Below are 7,940 nucleotides of genomic sequence, written 5' to 3' on the forward strand. Positions count from 1 at the left end.
TTGCCATCATATTCAGGATAATGTTGACGTCCTTTTCAACAACTTTTAAAATAACAGTTGCTCAGTATTTGTTAAGACTTACAAGTTGTGACTTTCAGTGTGAAAACTGGGTGGTAATAAACTTTCCCTGCAGCCTCGCTGTAGTTTCATGAGTCTATATTTTTGTCGCATCCTCATATTTGAGAGAGGCTTTTGGACTCTTAGGGCTTCCCCTCATGGCTCAGATGGTAAAGAATCTGCCTGTAATGCAGGAGACCCGGGTTTAACCCCTGGGTCAGGAAGATCCCTTGGAGAAAGGAATGGTTACCCGCTCCAATATTCTTGCCCGGAGAATCCCATGGACAAAGGAGCCTGGTGAGCTACAGTCCATGGGGTCGCAAAGAGTCAGACACGACTGAATGACTATCACTTTCACTATCACTTTAGATTCAGCCATGGAAAGCTGGAAGTTTCTGTTTAGCAATCTATTTTTCTAGCCAGAACTTTGGTACTTCATGTAAAATTGTTATCCTTAAAATATATAATTTAAGTAGCCCTGGCTAGTGTAAGCATGTGGTTATTCCTCTTAAATACCTTAAAATCCCCTCCTAAGGATTCAAGAAGCACTCCCACCACCCTGGCTTTCTGATATGGTTGCTACCAGTTGGAAACAACATAAATGAACATCTCTTCTCTCTCCTTCATCAGTTCTCTCCTCTCTTCTTTCTGTGTGTTTGTTGATAACTAAGAACTCGATTGATATTATTGTTGCAGTTCTAAGTAGTCCTTTCAAATCTGTAATAATGCTTTAGGAGAGAATTTATTTCTAAGTAAGTGTATACAATTAAGATTTCTACAGCAGATATTGTGAAAGAAATTGGGTCACGTGGTTTTACACAAAGTTTTGAACATTTAAAGTATAGTACATGAGAAACTTAAAAGCAGGGTCACAATATTTGTATTGTCATTTAAAATGAAACTTTTGTTTTAAATTCATGTAGTTCTAGAAAGGTCATTTGGTGTATACTTTTTCTGCCTTAGAAAAGTCTGTGTCTGTTACTTTTGCCTTTATTTTTCTTTTGCCCTTTATTTTTAAGGGAGTTGATATCATATGAAAGGTTCAACTTATCTCTTTCAAAGGAAATTTAAAGGTTATCTGTGACATCCCAAAACCAGTGCACAATGAGGCCTTGTATATTAAGCCTGAGCTCAAATAGGAAAGATCTATACATTTATTTAGCAGGGGGGAAAAAAAAAAAGCAAATTGCATTTTCTCTGACAGGTGTATTCTGAGAATAAGTAGTCATTGTTATGAGCAGTAGAATGTAGCTTGCTCTTCCGTGTTAAACCTGAACCTTGGCTAGGAATTACCAATGGATTTATATGTTATATATTTAAGTAAATCAAATCTTTAACCTCTTTGGACAAGTATTCTTTACAGAATCAGATTTTTCTTAGGCCAAGGAATAGAAAGCAGACCCTGATTAAGTAACACTACTTAGTTAATACAACCCTTAAGTCTTCCTTTTTAGGAAACATACGTGTCATACTTTAAATAATTTTTTTTTCTAGTGTAGGCACAAAGTTAAACTTTTTAAGCTTTCTTAAATTACAGAGTCCAATAGTATAAGTATTATGAAATATTCATGCCAAAACCAAAAGATTAGCAATATAAAACTTATTCTAGACAGTCACTGAAAGACTGAAGTCTGCTTGGAATATTCTTTTTTCATATATTGATTTTTATTTTTTACAGGAAATTCATCATGTTTAAATTGATTTAGCAGTAAATTCAAAACCATGAGTATAGCACTTTCTTTGCCCATTTTCATATTTGTTTTCTTCTTTTAAAATAATTTTAAAGATTCAGACAGTTCAGTTGAGTCCAACTCTTTGAGACCCCATGGACTGCAGCATGCCAGGCTTCCCTCTCCATCACCAACTCTCAGAGCTTGCTCAAACTCATGATCATTGAGTTGGTGATGCCATCCAACCATCTCACCCTCTGTCATCCCCTTCTCCTCCTGCCTTCAGTCTTTCTCAGCATTAGGGTCTTTTCAAATGAGTCAGCTCTTCTCATCAGGTGGCCAAAGTATTGGAGCTTCAGCTTCAACATCAGTCCTTCCAATGAATATTCAGGATTGATTTCCTTTAGGATTGGCTGGTTTGATATCTTTGCTGTCCAAGGGACTCTCAAGAGTCTTCTCCAACATCACAGTTCAAAAGCATCAATTCTTCGGCCCTCAGCTTTCTTTATGGTCCAACTGTCACATCTATGCATGATTACTAGAAAAACGGTAACTGGCTAGATGGACCTTTGTCGGCAAAGTGATGTCTCTGCTTTTGAATATGCTGTCTAGGTTTGTCATAGCTTTTCTTCCAAGGAGCAAGTGTGTTAATTTCATGGCTATAGTCACCATCTGCAGTGATTTTGGAGCCCAAGAAAATAAAGACTGTCACTGATTCCATTGTTTCCCCATCTATTTTCCATCAGTCTTTTGAAAATTGATAGCACCTTAAAAAATTACTTTTCTGCAAATAATTTCCAAACAAACGCAGGGTTCTGTATGTAAGTGTGAGGTAGTTTTCTATTTATTATTCCATACACTGTAGAAGGAAAACTCCTAAATTCTTAACTGTAATTTGTTTTTGCAGCTTATACATAAAGCTTGAATTTAGGGTGTCAGGGAAATGAAAGGTGTCCTCCACCCTTTCTAGGTTCTTCTGGCTGGTCTAAGAATTAACTGACATGAGACATTAATAAGAAAAAATCAGTTGTATACAAACGGCCCCACCGGAAAAGGAAACCCAAGTAAATTGAGGCTTATCTACCATCTGAGAGAAAGGAAAGAGGGTGAGGGTTGTGGCTTCAAAAAGGAGGAAAGCAGTTCACATCGAGGTGGAAAAACAAATGTTTGGTAAAGAAGTGTTGCTTTGCCAGCAGAGAGTGACACACAGAGAACTCTGGTCTCCAGGCCCTGCTGAGTGCCCTGCCACCACACCTGATCCAGGTTCTCTGTAGGTATCTCTGGTGACTGCTCTTTCTGGATCAGACCTTTTATCTAAGTCCTTTTAGGGAGTTAAGGTGGAGGTGAAAAAAAAAAGACTTCCTGAGTCTAGGGTTTCTTAAAAAATAATCAGCCTAACCTAATCCTCATGTCAAAGAGACATATTTTGGGGTAGAAAATTTTGCTCCCCTACAAGGGTAAGCTACATAAACAATTAAAAGAAGAGAATATTTTGAAATTCCTTATTCACTTAATCGCTAATTGAAAATGCCTGCACTCACTTCAGATTTAATTTTCTGAGGATAGCGCTCAGAAATCTTTTTTTAAAAAAAATGGTGATGTTCATTTTGAAAACCCTATCGTTTGGGTAGCAATAGTTGAAGTGTAATTTAGTTTGAAATCTATGGTTTTACATGAACCATGAACTTGCCCAAAATATAACACTTGCATTTCCATTTATAAATTAGTGTTTCTTGAAAGTCTGAACCCCTTAAACAGTGGGCCAGCAAAATAAAGTCTCTTCATCCACCACAGAAAATGGAGACCTAAGGGTTTTGAAAGGCTGGACTAATCTACAAGTAATGTAGCCATTTGGAAAAAGGAAGTCATATCTCTGTTCCTACCTCTATTACACTGTTCCCTAAAATGATACAATCCGTAAATTAATAACATAAGTGTGAAAACAAGAAATAAAACTACAAAAGCTTTAGCATGTATGAAAAAAATTTGACATTGGGCTAAAGAAAATCCTTAAATCTTCATATTCTTTAAACCAAAGGAAAACAGATGTTTTTTTGTTACAGTAGTATATCTTGGATAGCAAATGGTGTAAGTAAAATTATATCAAATATAGCAAAGAAAATATTTTCAACTTGGATGAGGATTAATAAACTGGATAACAGTAATAGTAAAAATTCTAGAAAACAATGAGCAAATAATATAAAACCAGCACTTACAGAAGAGACAATTCATGTGTCAAATCTTAGTAACCAGGAAAATTAGCAGAAAATGTATGAGTTTGAGTATATCCCTGATCTGGATGAACATGCAGGAATATAGATATTCATAATCCACTGTTAACTGGATTTGATAGACACCTCCAAGTTTTTCTTCCTGGTTGTTGTTCACTTTAGACTCTTAGTCCCACATCTTGCCTAGAAGTGGAACTGCTATTGTTGGGGAAAGAGAATTAAGAACAAAACCTCCTCCCAACCCAGAAAACCCCTCCACAAAGGTAGAACAGAAAGAAAGCAGTTATTATTGAATAAACATGAAACTAGAACATGCTCATCACAGGCAATATGCTAAGTGACGGTAAAGACGGAAAGGAATTTTACCCTTTCACGTAGCCAACAGATCCAACTCATTCCATGGCGTTGTCAAAGTATGCAATAATTAGTCCTCAGGCAAGAGGGCTTATCAGCCTCACTGGTCACACATAGTGAATCCAAAATTCATTTAATAACTAGGATGACCATTTGCATTAGCTAACAGGGTTTATCCAAAGGAAAAATAAGCTTCGTATGTATTTATGGCAGAAAGCAGTTTCACAACTTGATGTGAGGTTCCAACAAAGTTAGGCTTCTCTGCTTCCAGAGAAACTTGGCAATGGAACCCTATATTCCTTGATGATCACATGTCAGAGAGATGGCTCCTGGGTCCTTGAGCAAGCTGATGAGAGTCTTATTATCTTTAAAAATGATTTATATACGTTTCAAAGACACAGAGAACTTAAGTTTTCAAATGTAAATACCAACTCTGGATAAACATTTGCTTATATGCACAGGGAGAATATAGAGGAGCCTGTTCACTGCGGCACTGATTGGTTTGTTGCTGTTGTTCTTTAGTCGCTAAGTAGTGTCTGACTCTTTCTGACCCCATGGACTGTGGCCCCACCAGGCTTCTCTGTCCATGGGATTTCCCAGGCAAGTATACTGGAGTGGGTTGCCATTTCCTTCTCCAGGGGTTCTTCCCAACCCAGAGATTGAACCTGCATCTCCTGCATTATAGGGGAGTTCTTTACCACTGACACACCTGAGAAGCCCAGCACTGACTGTATACACAGGCAAAAAAAAAAAAAGTAATCTAAATGCTTATCTATAGGGGAAAAATGATATGGATGAATGAATACCCGTACAGGGAGATACTGTACAGCCATATAGTAACAAAGTGAAAGTGTTAATTGCTCAGTCCTGTCCAATTCTTTGCGACGCCATGGACTGTAACCTCCCAGGATTCTGTGCATAGAATTCTCCAGGCAAGAATACTGCAGTGGGTTGCCATTACCTTCTCCAGGGAATCTTTTCCAACACAGTGATTGAATCCTGGTCTCCCACATTGCGTGCAGATTCTTTACAGTAACAATTATACAAAAAGATGTATTAAGAATTTAAAGACTGCACAGCTAAATGCCAAATTCCTGATTATAATTGCCTCAGGCAAGTGTTAGAATTGGGGAATTTGGTCAAGGCTGACTTGAGCTTTTCAGATAATATTTACATTTTTATAGTACAGTTCATTTTACATTGGTCAGTATGTTTCCTATGCAACTACTAAAATGGAATATTTCCATTTGAACCATAATACTTAAAAAAATACTGCTTTGAATTACCTTTGAAATATTTATTTTTTACTACATTTAATAATATCCTTTATGATTTGGCCCTTCTTGGATCTTACACATACTAATTTACTTACTAAACCAGTTAATTTTCCTAAGATTAATAGCTGGACTTATTCAGCTCAGAGTTTAAAATGTAGATCAACATTTGCATGGAGTGAAATTTTATTGCTCCCTCTAGCCAGTGTCCAAGAATAAACAATTTGTGAAATTTAAAGAACAGGCTTTATCTGTACGTGAAATCATAAGAACCACCTACTTCTTTTCCAAAACAGGATTTTTTTTTGAAATATGAATATAGAAAATCATCAGTCTTTTTATTTCTGATTCTCCAAGTTGTTTATGTGTCGTGGGATGAGGAGGTAGAATGTAGGTGATTTGGTTAGAGTTACGTATTAGATACTGCTAGAAGTATATATAGATTAGTAGATCAATCTATTGCCTCTGAAAAGCCCTGAATACCACTGGCATTGTCCTGCTAGTTGATCAACATTTCCCAATCAAACCATTATCTTTCAATCTTCTACTCACTGCCAAACCTGCTCTAGAGGTTTGCTTGTACATATGTTATAAATTTTATGTTCACTCTAAGTTAACATGTAATGCTATTTTTTAGTGGTAGGATTATTTTGCTGATTTTTTTTTGAACTGCACTAAATTTATACCTGCCATTTCCCTCCCTTTAAGAAAACCTTGCTTTTGAGTTTTTAGTATAGCTTAAGTCATGCTGTTAAATTGTAATTTGAGAGCCTACAGCACTTTAAAGAAATACAATAATGGCTTTAAGTGAAGCCATAATAATACTGGTTGAAACTGGCTTCAATTTCAATTCAACATACCATTTCACTGTCTGTGACTAAAAGATGAAATTCTGAGGATTTGTTTTATTGATTACAAACTGAAATACTCTCCAATTTTTTTTCTCTTATGGAAATTTAGTACTGTAAAATATTACAGTATTTTCTAGCCAATGTGATTCAGAATGACTATAATAGCTGGAAGTAGAATCTAATTTTCATACCATAACAGCTTTAAAATTGTATATATATACTCTAGATATATTTTTGTGTGTTACTAACTGAGCATGTTTCTTTTCAATTCTGTCTAATAAGATGACTAATGATAAATTCATTGCATGTTGCAACTGATATGTAATATGTATAACAGTTGTCTCTCCACAGAAATGAATTACAAGTAAAATAGGAACTGATGACAGACAGGATGGATGTACAAGCACTCCTCAAATACATGCAAAGCTAAGCATATTATATTCTAAAGTAATGGTCATTGTTAAACAAAAATCCACTTGTATTCAAACATTTAAAGACCCATTTCGGTAGAAGATGAAGATTGGTTAAGTCAGTGTTAAGTGTAAAATACTACGTTATGTTTTGAATTTATATATTATAATATTTCAATGTTTTCTCACCATACATTTTTGTTTAAACTGTAAGGGGAACGTGAAATGAATACTTCTTTCTGTAGTAGACTTTTAAGGCATTTCATGACTAAATGAAGAACTACAAAGAAGAATTTACTTCATTAAATTTTAAGATAGCTCTAGGATGAACCATACTAATCTGAATCAAGAGTATATGAAATCGACTCCTGTTTACCCAGCTCTAACTCATTGTTACGTAAGACTATCTTGAATTGTGGGTGCCAGGCATAATCCAGTGTGATAACTAAGACATTATTCAAGTCAATGGTCATGCATGAGCATGTGCTACCATTGGAATGTCAGCATCAGATCCTCTACTTATAATTCAAAGGAGACAAGTAAAGGTTTTCTGCTCTCCTTTAATTCCTTATGTAATATATTAAATCAACAGGTAAAGAAGGGAAACCGGTATTTATTTTCTTCTTAATGAGTTGGACAATCTTCCAAATGACTACTTCTAGCAGTGATATTTTTGGAACTGCACATTATGAAAGAGTTAGTCTGTCTTTTTAACCTTACTAAATGACATATTTGTAAGTACATTTTTGAAGACTTCTTGTACTTTTCAAACCAGAGTTAATGGTGAACTTAAAAGAGAAAATGAAACATGTCTGTCAAATGGAATTACCTATGAGCTTCTCCACCCACTCAGTCTGCTTACATTAGAAAGGAAATTTAGCCAAATCCTGCTGGGTCCTTATATAATTTTTCTTTCTTTTCCTAGTTCTCATGTTTTAAATAAAATATCTATATGTCATGGCTGGTTAACTCTGTTCTAATATTCATTTTGAAGTCACTTTAAAGTGGTGGAGTTCATTATTTCTAAAGCAGTATTAGTATATAGGAAATTACCTTAAATCTGAAAAAAGTATCTGAAATAAAAATGAGGTAT

At 35.4% G+C, this 7,940-nt stretch overlaps 1 protein-coding gene across 1 annotated transcript in view; it reads left to right on the forward strand.

The window, feature by feature from the left end:
- The window catches only part of RAB32 (RAB32, member RAS oncogene family), a 31,089-nt gene extending 30,952 nt beyond the window's left edge, over window positions 1–137 (forward strand). Inside the window, exon 3 of the mRNA XM_086316624.1 lies at window positions 1–137. This exon is cut by the window's left edge and continues 374 nt beyond it. The gene's annotated coding sequence lies outside the window, so the exon portion shown is untranslated.
- Window positions 138–7,940: the final 7,803 nt, after the last annotated feature.

This window comes from Bos grunniens, chromosome 9 (genome assembly GCF_055505025.1).
Source record: "Bos grunniens cultivar Pamir isolate PY7600 chromosome 9, Bosgru_T2T1.0, whole genome shotgun sequence".
Classification (NCBI taxonomy): Eukaryota; Metazoa; Chordata; class Mammalia; order Artiodactyla; family Bovidae; genus Bos; species Bos grunniens.